Source organism: Cupressus sempervirens, chromosome 2 (genome assembly GCF_028749045.1).
Source record: "Cupressus sempervirens isolate cs-2001-9-10 chromosome 2, ASM2874904v1, whole genome shotgun sequence".
Classification (NCBI taxonomy): domain Eukaryota; kingdom Viridiplantae; phylum Streptophyta; class Pinopsida; order Cupressales; family Cupressaceae; genus Cupressus; species Cupressus sempervirens.
The window spans coordinates 43,648,316-43,669,813 of NC_143119.1; the positions used below are offsets into that span (position 1 = coordinate 43,648,316).

Genomic DNA, 21,498 nt, shown 5'->3' on the forward strand with positions numbered 1-21,498 from the left:
TTGAGTTTGGCTTTTAGTTTTCTTTATCTTAGGTTGACTTCATTTTCAATTCCACTCATTTCAATCTATCTTAGTCCCCAAATGAAATTGTCTAACCAAAGCTACTAAGGAATTAAGCATTTTGCAGGTGGCATTTTTTGGCATGACTTCATATTCTTCTTCTTCAACTAAAATCGCTCACATGTAGACTTTTTATTGATAATTGTGTGAAATAAGAAGTTTAATTTATATGTAAGATCAGTTTAGAACCACTTATTAAAATTTCACATGATTTGGATGAGGATTTAACATAGTTCTTAATGAATTTCTAATGTAAAGGTGGACCTTTTCAACACATTATATATCTCTTTATTAAAATTAAAATTACCATGTATATTTAAAACATGAGAGACCTATGCACAAGGGTGGAGCTTTTTGTATCTATTGCATGACTGTAAAACATGTTTTAGCATGTGTTATCTTTTATAAGTCCATTATAAGTCAATAATGGAAATTTTTAATGCATTTACATTTATTAAAAACAAAGTTGGGAACACATGTAAAATGGTCAAAACAACTTGTCATCACTTTAGCTGGCCAAAGTAAATAAACATGACTACATGTATCAAAATACTCTGGAATGCATGTTTATGGAGTCTAAAAGCACATTATGACTTCTTGCATATGTAAAAGTCATATTAAAACACATTATTACTCATAAGGTGGAGATTTTTAGTCATTTCACATGTGATAATTCCTTGTTCTATATGTCAAAGAAAAGCCATAACCCGAAGCAGTGATTTTTATCACTTTTGTATCCATATAAACACATGTATATACATATTAAAAGCTTGTTATGCATTTAAAAGGTAAGTAATGACTTATTAAATTGTGAGCCTACAACACAATGATAAATTGTGAGCCTCTTATCTAGGAGGTTGTGGAATCGAGTCTACTCGAACTTAACAAATAATAGTAATTAATCTTGGCTTCGGCCTCTTACAGATAAAAAAAAATACTTTAAGAATTTTTTCAATATATAAACTTATTCATGCATATAAATGCATAAGAAAAGCTCATTTTAGTGCATAAAGTGATTTAAAATGTTGCTTATCACATGCAAATGCACATAAAAAGCACATTTTGGGTAGTATAAGGTAAAAGATTATAGGACCCCTCCTCGCATGTACTTATCTAAACATGAATTTCTCAAGTAATTCTCTTTATAGGAGAATAGAATGGATAGAAGAGTGGGATGAGATGATGGAATAAAAAATTATTATTGTAGACACCTAAATTTGATTACACTATTTTAGTAATCCTATTTAGTTATCTAAAAAGGCATTATTAATTAAATTTCTATTTAATTAATCCTTTGTCATCCCCTAGTTGATTAATTTAATTAATCATCTATAGTCCTAATTGATAAATCAAATAATCTATTATTTATCAATTAAATCCTATTCTTCTATCTAATTCCAAAAATCCCCATTTATTAAATAAATCTATTTGATAAATGAAATCCTCAAATTCAAAAACCCCTAACCTATTTCTAATCCCCCATTTAGCCTAATCCACCCCATCCACCCATACTAACCAAGCTTAGCCACTAACTCACCCACCCTCATTAATGCCATCCACTTGCACATCTCTAACATCCCTAATCTAATCCTAAACCCAAGCCTAATCCACCCCCTAATGTTGTCACATTCCTTAAACAAGTTTAAGACTTTCCTAATCCAAACCAAAGTCTCCCCTCAAAAAAACCCAACCACTAAGTCATGAGTGCTCTTACAAAACATAAAGACTCTTACAAGCCCACTCATGACTCTTACATCCATCTTACACACTCTTCCCTCTTCCACACTCATTCCTCTTACATCCCTCTTACATACTCAACCCCACTCATCATGACTTTAACCAACCCTTAACCCTACCCTCTCACACTCAGCCTCCTTGTGACAAGTGTCACCTTCCCATTGGTGCTAAACAAGCACAATCCATGTGCTCCCCTTTGAGTGCATCTTAGCCCTCCTTAAGCCTTCATCCATCCTTGCATCTAAGCCCTCCATCCCTCTACCCCTTAGCCTATAAATTGAATCCCATCCCAAGCCATTTCATCAACAATCTTTGAGCTAAAGTTACCATGCTATTTTGAGAACCAAAGCCATCAACCATACCCTTATAATGCCAAATTGAGAGCTCACAAAGCTACCAATTTGCCATTACCCATCTCCATTGAAGTAGCTTTTGAGCATCTTGAGCATACATCCACAGCAAAAGGACACATCTACAGAATCAAGAAAGCATGGAGTGTTTTCTCTTGTGAGGTTTTGCACTTCTTATTTTCTTTCTTAGTCTAACCATATATGTGAATTTAGTTTTTGGTTTGTGAATGTTTACTTCATTTGTTAATGTTCTTTGCATACTGATTCTGGTTCTACAATTATGGTTTAATACATACTCTCATAAGGATTGTTAGAATCTCGAAGATTAAATTATCATCAAATTGTAAAGTGTTCATAAGATAATATTAGAAGTTAGGATAAACAATTATACAAGTGATTGCAGGATAATATTGTGTGATTAAATGTTAAATACAGCATTGTGTTGAGTTTGACCAACTATGTGGAAACATGAATTAGAGGCTATAGGGTCAAGGCACCTTTGTATACACTATATCTATATATGTATATTCTATAATTGAAGGAGCTAGAGTATTAGGATGGAGCTAGGACCCCCTACAGATGTGATAATATTTATCCACTCAAGTGATCTTTTGATAATGCTAGAAGCTATTGTTTATGTGTTGATGATATCCATTCGGGTGATTATTGTGATGTTGTAGATTGAACTAATGGTAAATAGAGATTAGTATGTGAATTATATTTTGAGATAAGATTGGTGTTGCTAAGGTGTTATATGAATTTTTAAACAAAAATATAATGTAATGCTTATAGGCTTTAAATATGGATGAACTATGTTTTTAACTAGAAAATGAAATAGTGAATTATTGTACCTTAATAATATAAAAGTATTGTGTTAGAAAAAATTATAATTCTAGGTTGAGATGAGTTTACCAATTGTGCAAAAACATGATTTAATCATAATATAGCATGTTGACCTAGAGCATGTTTGTATACCATAGGTGTTACGAAATTAAAGGACTTGGATATTAATAACCATGAGAATGAATTCAAGGTTCTATTATTCAAGTGTTTAAATGGAACTGGGTATTAGTCAGATTCTTGTGATGATTTACCTTCTAATGACTTTACTTATGATGCTAATTAGGATTTACCTTATGCCCAATTTAGGATTAATTATATATGCATTTGGTTGTTCATTCTAATGATGGAAGTTGAATTGCAATTAAATTCAGAATGTTAGATGAATTATGGTTAAAAGTTTAAGAATTGAATTGATGGATATATCATGAGTTTCAATTACACAAGTGCTTTATATGATCATTGTTTAAAAATGAAAAGTTTATTGAAGTGAAATTAGAAATTTGTAATGATGAAGTAAATTATGCAAGCTAAATTGATATGTGTGTGTGTGACTTTTCTTGAGCTACTGATATTTGAATTGAGTGTGCAGGGAATTAACCATGGTACTAAATTAGAGAACTAGGGGCTAAACCTATGTAAAAACAATGAAGCCAAAATTGAATCTATTGAAGAGATTTGAACCTCGTTATTATGTATTTTAAATTGTAAACATAAATTAAGTGTGTATTATATTAGATTCATTGTGTAATTAGTGACATGTCACTTGTAATGTATAATGTGTTTTTATGGTGTCATTTGACACTTGTAATGTCCATGTGTAAATAACATGTCAATTAGGGTTTGGCAAGAGACACTTAACTTAAAATTCATCCTAATAGAGTGCCTAAGCTAATCCCACTTAAAAAGAGTTATTATGTGAAGTCTCATCAAGTAGAATTTCCAATTCAAACTTTAGTTGCAATTTTGAGGGCTAAAAAAGTGGTCCTAGGGTGTCATTTTAGAGGAATTTAAATACCCATATGGTAGTACTATGAGTTAGGAACCTAATTTTTACTACTAGAAGGCTTATACAACTTTAGTGGCCCTCCAAATAAAATACTTTTCAAAAGTTGTGAAACTTGCCCACTCACCTGCCCAAGCTTAGATTTATGAGAGGAAACAAGAAGGGCAAGGACTAAGAGTTAGCTTGCACTTATTGCTAGTAGGTGGATAGGAATTTGGAGGTCTTTTTTAGAGGGCTTTGGACAACTTAGTGGGTGTTCACTCACTCTCTAGTTTTAAAGAAATTAGGGTTTTGGAGATCAGAAGCAAAAAAAGGGGCTCTTCTCAACTATTCATTTCCATTACTTTGAGCAACATTTGTGGCTCATGCCAAGAGAAACTCTTTAATTTTGTTGTAGATTAGTATGTGAATGGATTCATGAACATGTATTATATGCATTTCTCCTATATTTTATTGTTGTTTTAGTTAAGGGATGGGTACGGAGACTCTTGATTCCTTGTTTTTCTTGCATTTTGAGGGTGTTTTGTTCTTGGGTGTGAAGGACATTACTCGCCCTTGGGAGGGAAGAAGTGGCTTTAGGTGAAGGGGTTAGTTGGTGCCTCTATTGTGCAAAGTTTCTTCTCAAGGAGAAGAGGAAAAAGAAGCATGAAATATGAGCTATTGCTTGCCATTGATGTTTTAATATATTTTGTCAATGATAAGGAGATGGATGTACATGAAGAAATTGTGATTTGTATATGCCTTGTGAAGACATGAGTTTGATTATGTTATCATTAGCATCTCCTCCTTGGTTGGCCCACCTTCACCTTCTTTCATGGGTTTCTTAGGTGATCTGATTGTGAAGCCTTTGCTAACGGTGTATTTGTTGTTATTGTGATGTTTTATGCATTGTGCATTGGTTGTGTGTGTCTCCCATTAGGCCTTGGTTCTCCAAGCTTGGGGATGGTCTCTTACTAACTTATGTTGGGAGGTGAGCACTCCATGGTTATGCTCAAGTTTTGTTATAGGTTTGTGGATTCAAGTTGGAGAAAGCTTGGAAGTTTTTGGATCTCCTATTGTGGTCTTGTGAAGGAAAAGTTCATGTTGCATTGTGATCAAATTTTGTATATGTCAGTTATCCATTTCTCATCATTGTCTCATTGCATGATTGTTTTTGAGTGATGGAAATTCCATTCTAATTTCATCCTCATTGTATTGTATGTATCATAAAAGTTCAAATAAAATAGTATTCATGTTGAAATCATTTGGCTTGCAACACCATGTAAATCTCTCTATCGTTGCAGTAGTAAAGAGGGAAAGCAGTAATGCTTCATTCCGAAACTTGAATGATAATGTATTGGATCTTTAAGGATTTCATGTCATTATAGACAATAGTTCTTGAAATAACTAAAGTTGCATTTGAAATGGTTGAAATTTGATGTATAAAAGATATATAGTTGCATTCAAATGAATACCATGTAGTTGAATTAATTGCAAAGTTGCATTATAGTGATTGGTAGATGTATTTGAATAATTGCACTATGGAAGAGATAAATATTTGGTTTAAATTAATATTCTTGTAGTAATGTAACTGTTAGAATGAAGAAAGGCTAATCAATTAAACCTATGTTCATTATTGATCTTAATAAAAGTAGACAATTGAAATAAATGAAACTATAAAATTATTCCATAAAGTCAACCTAGTGGACAATGAAAAATATAATCAAATACAAAAGGAAATTTCCAAAGACAAGCAAAAACACCACCTACAAGATTTTGGCTTTTGTATAGGAAAACCATTTAATTCCATTGTTCAAGAAAAAGGTCACTCACAGAGAATATACTTTTGAAATATTTTCCCATCAAAACAAACCCCATAGTTTAATATTATTCAAAAGAAAATCCAAGAGAAAACAAAAACATATTGTAATTTTAGCATGTTACACTTTTAAAGAAAGTAAATCAAAGAAAATAATATAAAATAAATTTGTGATGAATGTTTGTGTGGAAAGGTGAGACCCCACATGGGCCCCACCTCTCCCACTTCCCAACATTCCTTTTCTTATCTTTCCCTCACACCACCTTTTACAACTTATAGTAAAGTTTGATACATATATATATATATATATATATATATATATATATATATATATATATATATATATATATATATATATATATATATATATATATATATATATATATATAAAGATGTCATTGGTGTACCCTTGCTTGGGTGGGCCCCCTCCTTATTGTTCTTCCCCCTTTGCTAAATGCAGTCTCCCTCTTAAAGAGCCACCCACTTGGAGAGTACACATGCCAAGGTTGCAGGTGCACCCACTTTTGGTTATAGGCGCAGCAGCCGAGAGAAAATAGATGAAGTCATAAATGCAAGGTTCCCAGCGGCCAAGCAGAATTGCCTACTTGGCCATTCTTTTCTGATTGGCCAAACCCAATAAATGCACCTTGAGTAGCTACCCTAAGGGTGGGGGGGAAAAGGTAGATGGGGGATGGTGAGAGGGGAATATAGTAGGGTAGGTTAGTCAGTTCATAGGGTATATAGGATACGTAGGGGGAGGGAAAATAAATAAGTAGGGGTTTAGGAATTTTTGTTATTGATAGTTATATATTTTATTTTATATATATATATATATATATATATATATATATATATATATATATATATATATATATATATGATTTATTATATATGTTGGGTGGATATTTTGAAACCAACAATTTTGTGAAAAATCTAGTCGCAAAATAAGATGACCAGTCACTGCATGTGAGACAGACTCTCTTACCGTAAAGGGAAGGCCCCTCCTTCTCACCGTTCCTTGGATCAACTCAAAGTAAGCAACAAGTTGAGAGATTTGTCAAGGATGTTACTAATACTCTTTCCTCTTAACTTTCAAGAAAGAATCCACTTACTCACAAAATGAGTAATGGGCAAGATAAGATATCTAACTACACTTTTATCTAGTAGTTGGAAATGGTGATACTAATAAACTAACACTAACTTAAAGGCTAGTTGAAAGCGTACAAGTTTGGCTCTAGGTCTCATTTTGATCCATTCCATAAGAAAAGCCTCTACCATTGGGGCACAAAGACTTCCAGAAGTGTATGGTCTCTATTCTATAAGAAAAACCTCTACCATCGGGGCACAAAGACTTCCAGAAGTAGGAAAATGATAACTATTTTTTGTGAATTAGAGATCGTAATACAAGGTACAACCAAAGCTTCTAGTTTATGTATCACCATAATCACTCGTAGTCAAAGCTTCGGCTCCTATTGCTTCTTAACTTGCTATGCTCTTATTATTCAACACACAATAATAACATGAGTCAAAGATGATAGGCACAAATTACAGTCAAAGATTCTAATTTTCTCTATCACAATTGCCTCTAATCAAAGCTTCGAATCCAATTGCTTCTTTTTATTCACTTTACTCCCAAATTTGTACTACACAATCGAAATTATGTTTGCACAAGTGTAGCAGAGCTTTTTTTTTTGTATACAACAAAATTTGATTTTCACAATGACGAGGCACTCCTTTATATAGGCAAAGGAGTTGACAAAAAGGAGGAAAAAGTGAGAGCAACTCAACCAACTTTATCCCGGTCTAATTAACAAGAGAAATTATTGGATTACATGTCATTACACATGCAAATTGTATTACATGTAATTACACAATTTATTGCAATACATCCTCTCCAACTACAAACATGAACGAAGAAGAAAGAAGACAGAAAAGAAGGAAACAATCCTAGGGATTTTTTTGAAGCGCTTGTACTTGGTGATGTTATCCCAGATGATCATAGAATTGGAAGTTCTTATATTTTGTGTCATTGCATTCACCTTGATAACCATGTTGTTGCTTCTTTTGATAGTCTTCGACTCTCTTTGACGAATTATCCATTGTCATTTGAAAACTCGATGTGATCAAGCTTTTTCTCATTCGAGTTGTCATGAATTCTCCTTTATCGATTGGCACATTATGGAGTCTCTAACACTTCAAAGACCTTCTCAATGATGTCTGGATGTAAACTTGGAACAACTTTCCACCAATGCTTTTAACTTCTTCTAAGAAAAGTGCTTAGCGCATTCCTACATGAACTCAAGTTCTCAGATAACCATTGGAAAAATGAAGACCAATGAATTACCGCTTCTTTGATTTGAAACATGCCTTCTTTACTAGATGTCTTTATTTTTTTAGAAATTTTGACATATATTGACTTGCTGCAACATGAAAGTTTCAATGAGATTGACTCCATCACTAGAAGATATGGATTCTAACACCATGATAATATTGGCAAAATGGATCTATGAGGAACAGTATATTCAGAGTACTGATTAGATACTCATAGAACATATGCAATGAATTGGATGTGAAATAGAAAGTACATGTGAAGGGCTAAAATGAGACATGAAAATGCCAAATACATGGTCTCCTAAGGCAATAGCATGCATTAAAACTCAAAAAAAGCCCCTATTGATCCAAACATATGGGCTGGAAATGCCATTTTTTGAGCTTTTTAAACAAAAAGTGCATTTTTCATGCAAAAAATCTGGGTCATTTTTGCAAAAATGTGGCTCAAAAATGCATATATATTGATCATTTTTTTCTTCTGAATGCGAAAACAACTTTCCCAAATGCATATAAATGTACCCAAATGCAAAAATGTGGCTCCAAAATACAACAAAGTGAATGAAAAACCCAATTTTTTGGGTGTTTTTAGCAAAAACGTGATTCATAGAAGGCATGAAATGAAGCATTTTTCACATCTAAAGGAAAAAACGTGTTCTTGAATAGAAAATATATGGATGAAAACCTCAAAACAACTTCTATTTGAGCCAAAAAGTGATCAAACTTCCCCAAATCTGTGCGTTTTTCACAAAAATGTGGCTCAAAAATGTAAAAAAATGAACCATTTTTTGCATGAGATTCAACACTTAGGGCATCATAATGCCAAGAGATACAAAAATGACCCTCTTCTTGGGGATTTCAAGCCATATCATGGGCATATCTGCTCATTTTTAGTGAAAAACATGTTCTTGGAGAGGAAAAACATGAAGTTTTTTGCCCTTCTTTCTTCAAATTCAGCTTCATCATTTGTAAATGTATGAAACATATGCAAAACACATTCTCCAAGTGCCATTACATATTTAAAATCATGTTTCAAGGCAAAAACACATTCTCCAAGTGCAATTACATATTTTTAAAACATGCAAAACTCACTCTAGGAAGGTCATTGCACATTTTAAAAACTCAAATATGGATTGTTCACTCTAGGAGGGTGACTGCATATTTTAAGTCAAAGGCATTTACATGCTTTTAGTTCAAAAACTCATTCTCTAAGAGCATTTGCATATTTACATGCAAATGGGTTTGAAGGTCATGTTTACACAACTTAAGTGATCCATTAAGCACATGTTTATTTAATTTTTGAAGAAATGTCACTTAATCGAGTCATAAATAATATTTACACTATATATTTTAATATATAATGTGCAAATATCATTCAAAAAGTAATATTTATTAAGATGTTTTGAATTAAAACTCAAAAATTAAATCAAATTATATAATTAATATATTCACTTAAGTGAAAAACTAAAAAGCAACTGAACTTAAAAATATAACATAAAGTGCACTATAGTTACTTTAATAAAAAATTAAAATGATAAAGTAACTTAAAAACATAACATAAAGTGAATTTATGTTATATTTTTCAAAAAGTGAATGTTAACTTTAAAATATAACATGATATTTTAATTCATGCAGTTGCACCTAGAGAGTCCACAATTAAGGCACAAAAATGATCATATCTTTTGATTGCCAACTCTGATTAAGCCCTAAGATATACGAATCGAAGGAAAAATCGAAAGCAAACACTTGAGCAAAACCAAAAGACCAAAAGCCAACAAACACACACTCAAAAACAAGAAAAAGAATGTTGAAGGCTAAAAAAATCAAGCATAGGCTCAACAAACAAAAAAACAAAAAAGACTTAACAAAAGCCTTCAATAAAAGGATCCATTATATAAATTAGTATTGATTGGTTGATCAATACTAACCAATTAAATAATGAATTAAACTCAGAGAAATGTGAAACTAGTTTGAAAAAGTTTCATACTCTTATTTAAATTTTGTGGTGACAAAATGCAAGACAACAACTGACTCTATCTGGGGAATGTTACTCATTCATTCTTGGAAACAAAGAGTGACATAGAATCCAGTTCTCTAAGTGCCTTCATCCACTCTATTAGGCAATAAAGTCAGGTGACAAAAGAAAAACTAATCTAATGTATCTAAAGCAAGACAAATCTAATAAAACAAAAATGTGCAAGCACTCTTATTGAAAACAAAGAAAAACCCTACTTAATTAAAACTAGCCAAAAATGAAAAAATTTAGATGAAACCATTTACTGGCTCAACAAAATAGCTTCATTTTTTTCAGTATCTTGCAGTACCTTGCATGCTCACATGCAACTTCATATTGATGGAATACAAATAACTAGAGCAATGATGTCAAAGCCTGATGTAACACCTCTTGGAAGAGATGGATGAATTCACCTTTTTGAGATGAATCATCTATACTATTGCTCGAAGAAAGGTCCATGAATTGAAACTGGTCCTCCAAAATTGAACAATCTTCTTTGTGTATTTTTGAATGGTATTTCCATGTTCAAATACATGTGGAATCTCTAGCTTTCTATTAAGCCTTCAACCAAGCAATCAGAGCTGAAGCTTTGCCTGGGAGCGATTATAGTAATGCATTGACTAGAAGCTTTGACTGTAGCTTGTGTTACCATCTCAAATTCATGAAAACTAGTTAGAATTTCCCTACTTATGATAGTCTTTGCACCCCAATGGTAGTGTTTTTTTCTTCAAAATTAGACAAATAAGACTTGAAGCCAAACCAATATGCTTTCAATCAGCCTTTGAGTTGGTGTTAGTTTATCGATATCACTATTTCCAGCTACTAGATAGAAGTGTAGTTAGAGATTTCATCTTGACCATTACTCACACCGTAGGTAAGTGGATTATTTCCTAAAAGTTAATGAGGAAAGAATATTGGTAACACCCCTTACAAAATCTCTCAATTTTTTGCTTACCTTGAGTTGATCCAAAGAACGGCGAGAAGGGGGAGCCTTCCCTTTAATGTAGGAGAGACTTTCTCTCACACACTATGGCTGGTCTACCTATTTTGTGAGTGGATTTTCACAAAACTATCGGTTGTAAAATATCCACCCAAAAATATATCAAGATATATATATATATATATATATATATATATATATATATATATATATATATATATATATATATATATATATATATATATATATATATATATATATATATATATATATATATATATATATATAACATATGTATTATATGTTATTTAACAGATATACTATTTTGTATCTGTATATTGATTTAAATAATTATTTATATATATAGATATTATATATTAATATATAATATATTACTTATATTATTTTGTATGTGGACTTAATACCTTATTTATTTACATAATGCATAATGTATGAGTTAATATATATTTAATACTTTATATATTATGTACTTAACTTATAAGATCAATTATATATTAAGTGTCACCTTATATATATATATATATATATATAACATATGTATTATATGTTATTTAACAGATATACTATTTTGTATCTGTATATTGATTTAAATAATTATTTATATATATAGATATTATATATTAATATATAATATATTACTTATATTATTTTGTATGTGGACTTAATACCTTATTTATTTACATAATGCATAATGTATGAGTTAATATATATTTAATACTTTATATATTATGTACTTAACTTATAAGATCAATTATATATTAAGTGTCACCTTATATATAGGACTTGTTGGTCTTAGCAACCTAACTTTTCATAATTATCTAATGTGTCAATTGTATCAGCAATACATGTGAACTCAATTATTAATAATGCAAATTGTCACATAGGTCTTCCAAGAGTTTCAAGGTGGTGCCAGATTGATAAAGAAATGTTCATTTAAATGAATATTAAAGCAAATGGAAACCTTAGCCTCGTGGTAGCTTCATTAAAGAAATTTCATTATAGGTAATGTTTAATTGGAATTTGATATTATTGAACCTTAAGGTAAATTGGAAAACTTAAAGCATGATGTTTAATTCATGAAACAAAAATGTAAACCTTCAACCATGCCTCAATCCAACCATCAAAATATCAAATGTCAACTGAAAACCTAAAACCTAAACACACTATAACGTAGTCATACAATATGGAAACTTGTAAAACATTCAATTAGTCATAACCTAGTTGCAACTCACTCTAGTATGTGTGTAATTAACTCAATTTTAGCCTTTTAAAAAAAAGATTGGTGTTTTTCTGCCTTGAATTTTGGGCATGACAAAGAGCATCATAAATCTATGTTGGAGGCTAAAAAGACCGTCCTTGGTTGTGGCATCTCAAGCACATTCCTTTATATGCAAAAATGCATTTCTAAAACTCGTAAAGGGGTTCCTAGGGAAAAAATGCAAATTGTAATGCATGCATTTGGGTCTTCACGTACATTAATTGGTTGGGTATGCAAAAATGCCTCTATTTTCAATTGCATTCTAGGGCATGTTTTGAGCATTCGAGAACTCATTTTTCTTCTCTAGCAACAAAAACATGATGATATTACAAGTAAAAGAGAATACAAAACACTTTCCTAAGCTTCATGTAATGTCCCCTTTTTCTAGCCATTATTCTCTGATGCGTCATTAGCCCTTTTCACCATGGTTTCGTGGGCTAATTGGGAATTTGTAAGATTAGTGTGCATTTCGACATAGGCATCTTCAATTTCAAATAAATTGGAGTCGAGATACAAGCTATTTTATAGTAAGTCAGCATGGTTTCTAGATACTTACTATTTATTGTAAGTCGGCAAGGGTCCATATTTCTGGTATTGCAGTATTGGACCTAAAGCATCTTGTTGAGAGCATTCTGACAAGCTGTTAATAGAGGGATCTCTTAGTTCGACATGGCATTTATTTTAAAGGCAAAAGACTTAATAGTATATTTATTATATGAATTTATTATTAAAAGGAAACATTAATTGAAAGTGGAATAAGAAAAAAAAGAAATAAGAAGAGTCAAGAAGAGGAAAATGACGAGACACAAAATTGGCTACAAGAGGACCTTTAGAGGTTCATTCTCTTCATGCTTGGTTTATGGTTTTCGCTTATCATTTTCTCTTTTGAAGTGATATTTGGGAACCATTCAACTTTCAACCAGCCTGAGGATGGAAAACCTCAAGCCAGGATACAATGGAGAGAACCTCATTGTTCATTGGAGACATCACACCAAGTGTCTTGTCCCTTCACTCTATCTTTATTATCTAGTTTGACTATTACTATTGTATTTAAGATGGGAATATTTTATGTTATTGTATTGCTGAATTTATAATGCAATAACAAATGTGAAGTTGTTTAAATATGGGTATTTTTTGGTTTATGAATATTCTAAAGTTTTTGTTGCATAAAACCATCTATTTATAATTTTTAACTATAAAAATTCGAGTGGCATATTACCACTGTAACATGGAGACACATACCCCCCATTTTGCCCCACGTCTTGAAGACGGGGACGCACATGGGACTTTGGGACTCCATCTTCAGCGGCATCACCAAATTCCACCACCTATGTCAAGGATGGGGGACGTCCTGATGTTGACTATTTGTTGATTCAACTATTTATGTTCAACCTTCGATGTTCCACTTCAATGCAATGTTCAAAAATTTACTCTTTTACATCTTTATATCTTACATTGCAATACATATTTTCATAACTAGCATTTTAAGTACCATATGTATAGTATATACAACCTCTTATCCCCTGCCATCGTCCCCTTGCCATCCCCAAATTAAGGCCCCTCTATCCCCTTGTCAGAAAAACTTGTTACCCCATTCTGTCGTTCCCCTATCCTACAAGGTGGTGTCACCATGGATATTACACTTCAGCAGTTTTTAAAAAACTCATCTATGGCATGCGTTGTGGTTTTTAAAACTGTTTTTAATCTTCTACATCAAAAATGCCTGAATTTCTAAATGTTTTTTGAGTTTTAAGTCATGTATGCTAGAAGATTTCCAATGCCATGCATACACATCTTTTTGATATCAATGTATGAACATAATCAGTATATATATATAAACTTACCTACCAATGTTAATGTTGCAATTAAATGAGGTCAAAATTTTATATTTTGTTCTAGAATATAAAATTGTTGGAGTGCAGTTGGAGATAGAAAATGGTATTTTACTCATGAATACAATTTTGTCTCGTTGTGCATCTTTTAGATTATGCAATATATCATGTTCTATGCTGAAGATTTCAAATTTCAATAAACAATAAACCTACAAACCTGAATCTGAAAATAGAAGCAAAGTGTTTTAGTATATTCAAAAATAAGCGCCTTTGAGAAATGAAAAAGGGTTGGAAATTTTGGAAGGAGATCATACAACTCTCTTCATGCATTTACGAAATAATCAATACTTACTAAGATACCGAATATCATTTCTATTCTGACATTCAATTGCAATGCTAATTCCCTTCAATACTTCATAACCCTGTTGCAAAGTGTTCAATCAAATTAAAGCCAATTTTTTCATTTTAAAAAACAAGCAATATATAATAACTTTAAATATTTCCAAAACTAATAAAAAAGGTATCCCACTGATAAAAGCTCAAGTTTAGAGTCTCACAAGTTGAAAACAAAACTGCTAGCTTTGGATGCCAATACAAAATCAGGCATCAATATTCCTTAAATATAAGCTTACCAACCAAGATCCCTAGGAAAACTATGGTATTTATGAAGAAAAGTATGCAGCATATATTGCTTAGTTGTGGATAACATATGCAACATATATTGCTTAGTTGCGGATAACTCAAATCAAGAATGTCAGGAAAATCTGTGGCCATTTACTATCTACTTGTGCACCCAGCAGTGTAAAATCATGTCTATGCTTACATATATACATGTATATATGTGTATATCCATATCCATATGCATACACACACACACACGTGTGTGTGTCTGTGTGTATGTATATATATATATATATATATATATATATATATATATATATATATATATATATATATATATATATATATATATATATATATAGTCCTTAAAAATGTTATAACAATTACCTTCAAGATGGTTGACTTGCTTAGCATGCCAAGAGGTAGTTTATCAGCATTATAACCTGAATATACGTAAAATTGGACTGTTTACTTGGCTTTTATATTGTAACTAGGGAAAACAAAGTGAGCACATCATTAACGATTCATTGAAAAAATTTATTATGACAATTATCATTTTCAACTAGGGAAAATAGACTAAATATTTTTACAAATCCATTCACATAATTTAAATCAATAAATAAGGGTTACCAAATTTGTAATTCTAAACTGAAATCCAGAATCAATTTAGAATCACAAATAATAAAATATTAATTCCCACAATCTGTTAGAGAAAGTTCCACATTCCACTTTTGTAGTTCTCAACTTACAAGCAAATATGCATCTAGCCATCAAAGATGTTTTTTTTAAGTTCTTTAAAACCAATAACATTTAATTGTATTTTTGTAAATATTCAATTTATTTAGAATCGGGAAAAATATATCCATGAAGCACAAGAGTAAAAGAATTTACCTATTTCCATCATTTGTTGTTTTATCATGTCAACATTACAAATGACAGATATAAACTATGCAACACGGTAATCTAGCTTGCTTTTTCGAGGTTCATATTTGCACAAAGAATCATTTGCATTCATTTCAACCTGTTGGAGAGTGACAATTCAGAGTTAATACAAAACAATTGAAATCTTTGACATAAGAATTTAACAAATCCAAATAGCATGCTACTAAGCTTGGCAACAAAATCACAATTCTGTAGATCAATCCACCTACATTTTTTGTATCATCTCCTTCATAATCCATTTCCAACCATGTGTACTTTCTTGGGTAAGAAAAAAAATTGTGTTGATCAGACCAAGAGTTCTTGGTCTTGTCTACGAATTTCATTTCAAATTCTGAAATTGCATCATTCTGTGAGCCAAATGGACCAAAGAGCTTATCTTGACCTCTAATACCAACTCTGCCCCATCGATTGTATACCATATATTTTCCACCACTGTCATCTTCTGCAAATTTTCAAGTAAAGCAATATTGACTGAATCTATTGAACTCTTCAACCAATAACATCTATTGAACACTTCAACCAATAGCTAAAGACATTAAAAAATGTGACCATCATCTGTTTTCAAGAAAAAATCATAAGCTATGTTCTTTAAAACTTCACAGGTAATACTATATAGTATGATTTTTTATGGTTTTAAGGACTAAATTGTTCCCATGGATGGGGCCTGTATAACTACTTGTATAAATGCTGCACAGGTTGACTTCACATAAAAAGGTAATGTGTGGGTACATATATCATTTTGTCCAAGCCCTTTCCACGAATAAACCACTTCAAAAAGTAAAATATCTAGGTTGAAACTGCTAGGATTAAGGGGATATTGTATGGATTATGAGAGTGGTTGGCACTTGGATTGGATGTTTATGTGTTGCACTAACGACTTCTTTGTCATTGATGTCAACACATATGTGTTTGAGTTTATGGCAGACATCGTTTCTATAAATTGCAGAGGTCGATTTGATGAGCGAGGATAGGATATGACAGATTAAATATGCTCACTTTGATTCCTATTCAAAAATATGTTTAGATGCTATATCTGTGCTCGCATATACTAATATGAAGGATTGGACTAGTTACAGTTGATTTATTAAAGATTGGTAGCAGGTCAGTGTGTAGGAAATAGGTTGTTGATATTTCAGGTGTATCTGATGAGCGAGATGGAATCAAGGTGAGCAAGCTTAGATCATGGTTGAAGACATGTTCGTGATGCTATATTCATGTTACCAGATTCTAGAGACTTCTCTATGGAGGTCGCCAAAGTGTAACATGTGATATGTTCACTAACAGTCAACTCTTGTATAGAGATTTATTTTGGAAGTTGTGAAGTGTGTTGTAGCATGTGGAACTTTATTGTAATATCTTAATGAGGTCCTACATAATTAATTATAAATCTGGGAAGCCCAAAAGGCTGACTAAATTAGTTATAGGACAAGGTATAAAGGAAAGATTGTTTCCTTGGGTTGTATGTATCACATTGTGTTGTATTGATGCAGATGTAGTCTAAGGATGTGAATTTTATTAGAGCAAAGTAGAAGATTATGTTGATGCCGATTTGAGAACTGTATTGGTAATTATGTTGCACGATTGGTTAGTGGCTTTGGATATTGGAAATTAATTAGATTTTTTATTCTGAAATCTGTTTTGTAAAACAGTGGTGAATCAATTTGGATAGTGGGTTCAACTATCTTCCTTATTGCTCCTAACAGGGCTAGAATCTTCTAACATGAACTATATGTATTGATTGTATTGTATTTGGCTACTAAAAAAGTCACATCCTTTCACAAGGAACTTCGCTATTAGTAGATCATATTATGGGTTCTATCCCCACCGAGGTTTTCTATTTGATCAAGAGTTTCCATAGTTGACAAATCATTGTGTATGTTCTATATCTTGGCATTATGCACATTATTGGTTATTGTACTTGGATTTATTAAGTTGGATTTAACTTATAGTTGGCATACAACTGATTCACCCTCCCTCCCTTTCAATTATATTGATGGACTTTACTTTCAAAAAATTGGTATCAAAGCATCAAGTCCTTGATCAAGAAGCTTTGCAGCTTAAGGAGATCCATGGGATTCAGAAAGGAAAGTCTGAAGCTTGATGGATGTCGTCGATAAAATTGTCTATCAGCTGACAGGGCCCTTCGGGAAGGTTCTTGTTGTGTGTGTATCAACTGACAGGTCCCTTCGGGAAAGTTCTTTTTAGGTAGCCGATGGGCCCTTCGGTAATTTTCATGTAGCCGACGGACCCCTTTTGGAAGGTTCTTTGGAAAGCATTTATACACCCTTTTAGGTCATTGTAAATCATCTATATATAATGTCTTTGGCATATGCAAAAAATATAAGGAGTTCTTCTATTCTTGTCTATTATCTGTATTCGTTGATTTCTTTACCCACTATGGTAAACATTTGGCGCCATTTCCCAATGGACTTGGTACATAGGCAGGCGGATGAAGACTAATGTCGAATCAGCTAAACGAGTTGAGAGCGTGGACAACTACACCAAGGACCCATCCTGCTGTTTAGTATTAACATTTTGATGTAATTGGGTTATTTTTTATTTGAGTTTTGTTGTATTGTCGTCTGGAGATGACTTTTTTTTTTTTGGGGGGGGGGGGGGGTGGGGGATGATGTTGTTGATAAAATTGTCTATCAGCCGATAGGGCCCTTCAGGAAGGTTCTTGTTGTGCATGTGTTAGCCGATGGGTCCCTTCGGGAAGGTTCTTTTTAGGTAGCCGACGGTCCCTTCAGTAATTGTCATGTAGCCGAAGGACCCCTTCAGGAAGGTTCTTCGAAAAGTATTTATACACCCTTTTGGGTCATTGTAAATCATCTGTATGTGACATCTTTGGCATATGCGAATAATATGAGGAGTTTTGTTGTTCCTATCTATTATCTGTATGCATTGATTTCTTTACCTAGTATGATTAGCCAACGGGTCCCTTCAGGAAGGTTCTTTTTAGGTAGCTGACGGGCCCTTCGGTAATTGTCATGTAGCTGATGGACCCCTTTGGAAAGTATTTATACACCCTTTTGGGTCAAATTCTTCAGCTTAATTCCTTTGGGACAACCTTTATGTCTCAATGCAAACAAGCCCAATTGTTGCCACGTAAAAACAATTGATCCAACATGGTTCATGAGAGGATTTAATTTCTCAGTTATTCATATACAAGGAAATGTTTATTTCAAAAAAATAGAGCACTAGAATGCTTGATTGGAAGAGTGTGTACAGGCAGAGCAGAATTTTTCAGCTGTGTAAAGCGGCCCTTTGCATGTGAATATCTAATAACTAAAAGATAGATGTGTAGAAAAGGAGTTGGGGAAAACAGAAACCAGTTTCATACATATGAAATCTATAAGATTGTGATCAAAATATTAAATATTAACAAACTAACAAAAAAATCTCTATAAGGACACATGATGCTAGACCTAACATAAACTGCCCAGCACAAATTTGGCTCAAGTGAACCACAAGGAGTGCAATTGAGGCAAGAATTATTGAAAAGTCTATACCAATCTACTCTGGCATATCACTAACTTCCAATAGCTATTAGCTTAAAACTTATAGTGAAAAAGTGACTTTCATTATCATTTTCAAACTCAAAATGAAGAAAAACTTAAAACTATTTATTGAGGATGGCAGTAAGAAAAACATCACTTATCATTGTCCAATTAAAATAAAAACACCCTAAAATTTCTTCAGGACAAAACAAACTAAGATAGATGTAAAAGTAAAAATTAAAAATTCTTTTGATTTTTTCAAGCATCTTAAATGGATAAAGAGCGCACCTAAAACTTGAATAACATAAAACTTGTTATTATTTTTAGTAACATTCGTCTGATTCAGCATTGCATCATAAATATTGTCCCCCTGAATATATCAGTACATCAAGGATATGGTTATTATTTCAGATTATGGCAACTAGACATAATGTATCAAAAATAAACCCTTAAATTTCCCATAAAAACACTAATTGACTCGAACACCCAACAAAAGAATTTTAATGATTGTATGAAAGATCTCCAACAGGAATTCTAAGACAAATAGCTAACTGCATTTGGATTTTTAATTTGACCATCGTATGATGAGAAAATCTAGTTTTCCTGTGGTGTTTGTTATTTATGATTTTTTAATTTTTTTTTTCTTGTTTTCTGATTTCTTTGAATTTTTTCTGATCTTCAAATATAATGCTTAAGAAAATAAGAGGAAATGCTTATAACAAATTAACTACAACTAACAAGTTGCATGGACACGAAAAAAATATGATTTGATTACAGTTGAACAATAACTAGCAATCTATACTAGGGTTGTACGGCTCAGTATAGGGGAATCAGCAACAATGGAAATACTAAACAGTAGAGATTTGATCTGGAACTCACTGTGAAGCCCAAACCCTTTCTGGGAAATTGATTTTCTTTAAGTTCTGATGATGACAGAAATTGAATGGGACTAGGAATCGAATTTTAATTATGCATTAAAAGCTACGTTACAAGCTAGGAGAATTGCTCATGTTTTCCAAAGTATCATACAGTTTTATGTGCACTCATCCAGGTAGCATACTCTTTATGAATTTTTATTTTTATTTTTAACAGGCATACTCTTTTATGAATATTAGTTGAATCTTAACCTTTCTACACCAAAAGAGCATACATAATTCTCCTTTGTTCAAAATAAAAAATTACACTCCTTGTGAATATCGCACACCCTACAGCTTCCTTGTGAATATTGCATTTTGCAGGCAATAATCCTCAAGAGGACCAATATTAGATGTTCCATAAGGTCTCTAACAACTTCTTTCCATGTTTAGGCACTGCAACATAGTTATGAAAAAAAATATTAAGAGAATTCAAATATCTTCATAGTTATAGCTACCACTTTCAAAAGTCAACAGGCAACAACAATAAATAGTCTGAATATTTTTAGATTTCCTTCTTAGATAATGGTAAGAAACATCTATGTAGATGACAGCTGCTCCATTGATATGAGCCTATTTTAGTCAGAAATGTCAACAAGAACCTTTATAAACAATTCCAATGAGGAAACTCTTGTAGGGAAAGCTCAATAGTAATTGATGCATTCAGTATATGGCTAACATTACACTTTCAAGGAAAACTACACTACAGACACACAAACACACACACACACACACACACACACACACACACACACACACACACACACACACACACACACACACACACACACATATGCAAATCTATGCAAATCAGCCTTACAGGACTGGACAAATCTTGTGAGGCAGCCTTCCAAAGGCTTGTGGCCTCTTTAGGCAAAAAAGAGTGCAAAAATAATAATTTTAAATGTTTTTTTTTTTTTTGGGTATGCATGCTAAGTCTAAGACTTAGAAAGGTCATTCTATCACTTGCACACACAAACAAAAGAGAAAAAGGGCTTGAGAGAAGACTATTGGGGTTTTACAAAATAGATTAGCAAATCACTTGGCTCTCATATATCAATTGCTGATTGCTTGTGCCAGTTTGTAACTTGCATCTAACCATGGAGAGGACTTAGAGAAGCATTTGGAGGAGGCTTCTACAAACATGAGTTGCATTTCCATTTTAAGAGAAAATTTGAAGAAGTTACATTTCTTTGTGTTGTTTTGTAATTTTTTTATATTTATGAATCTTTATTTGTTTACATTTGTTTTAGATTTTAAATTTGTTCCATTTTCTGTTGATGAAAAACTTGAAAAGTAAGAAGCCCTAGTATTTTTATATTTGATTTTCTACATTG

At 32.3% G+C, this 21,498-nt stretch overlaps 1 pseudogene; it reads right to left on the bottom strand.

Annotated features, from left to right (window-relative positions):
- Positions 1 to 21,498, bottom strand: part of LOC149570981 (poly [ADP-ribose] polymerase 2-like) — a 94,152-nt pseudogene that overhangs the window by 20,184 nt on the left and 52,470 nt on the right.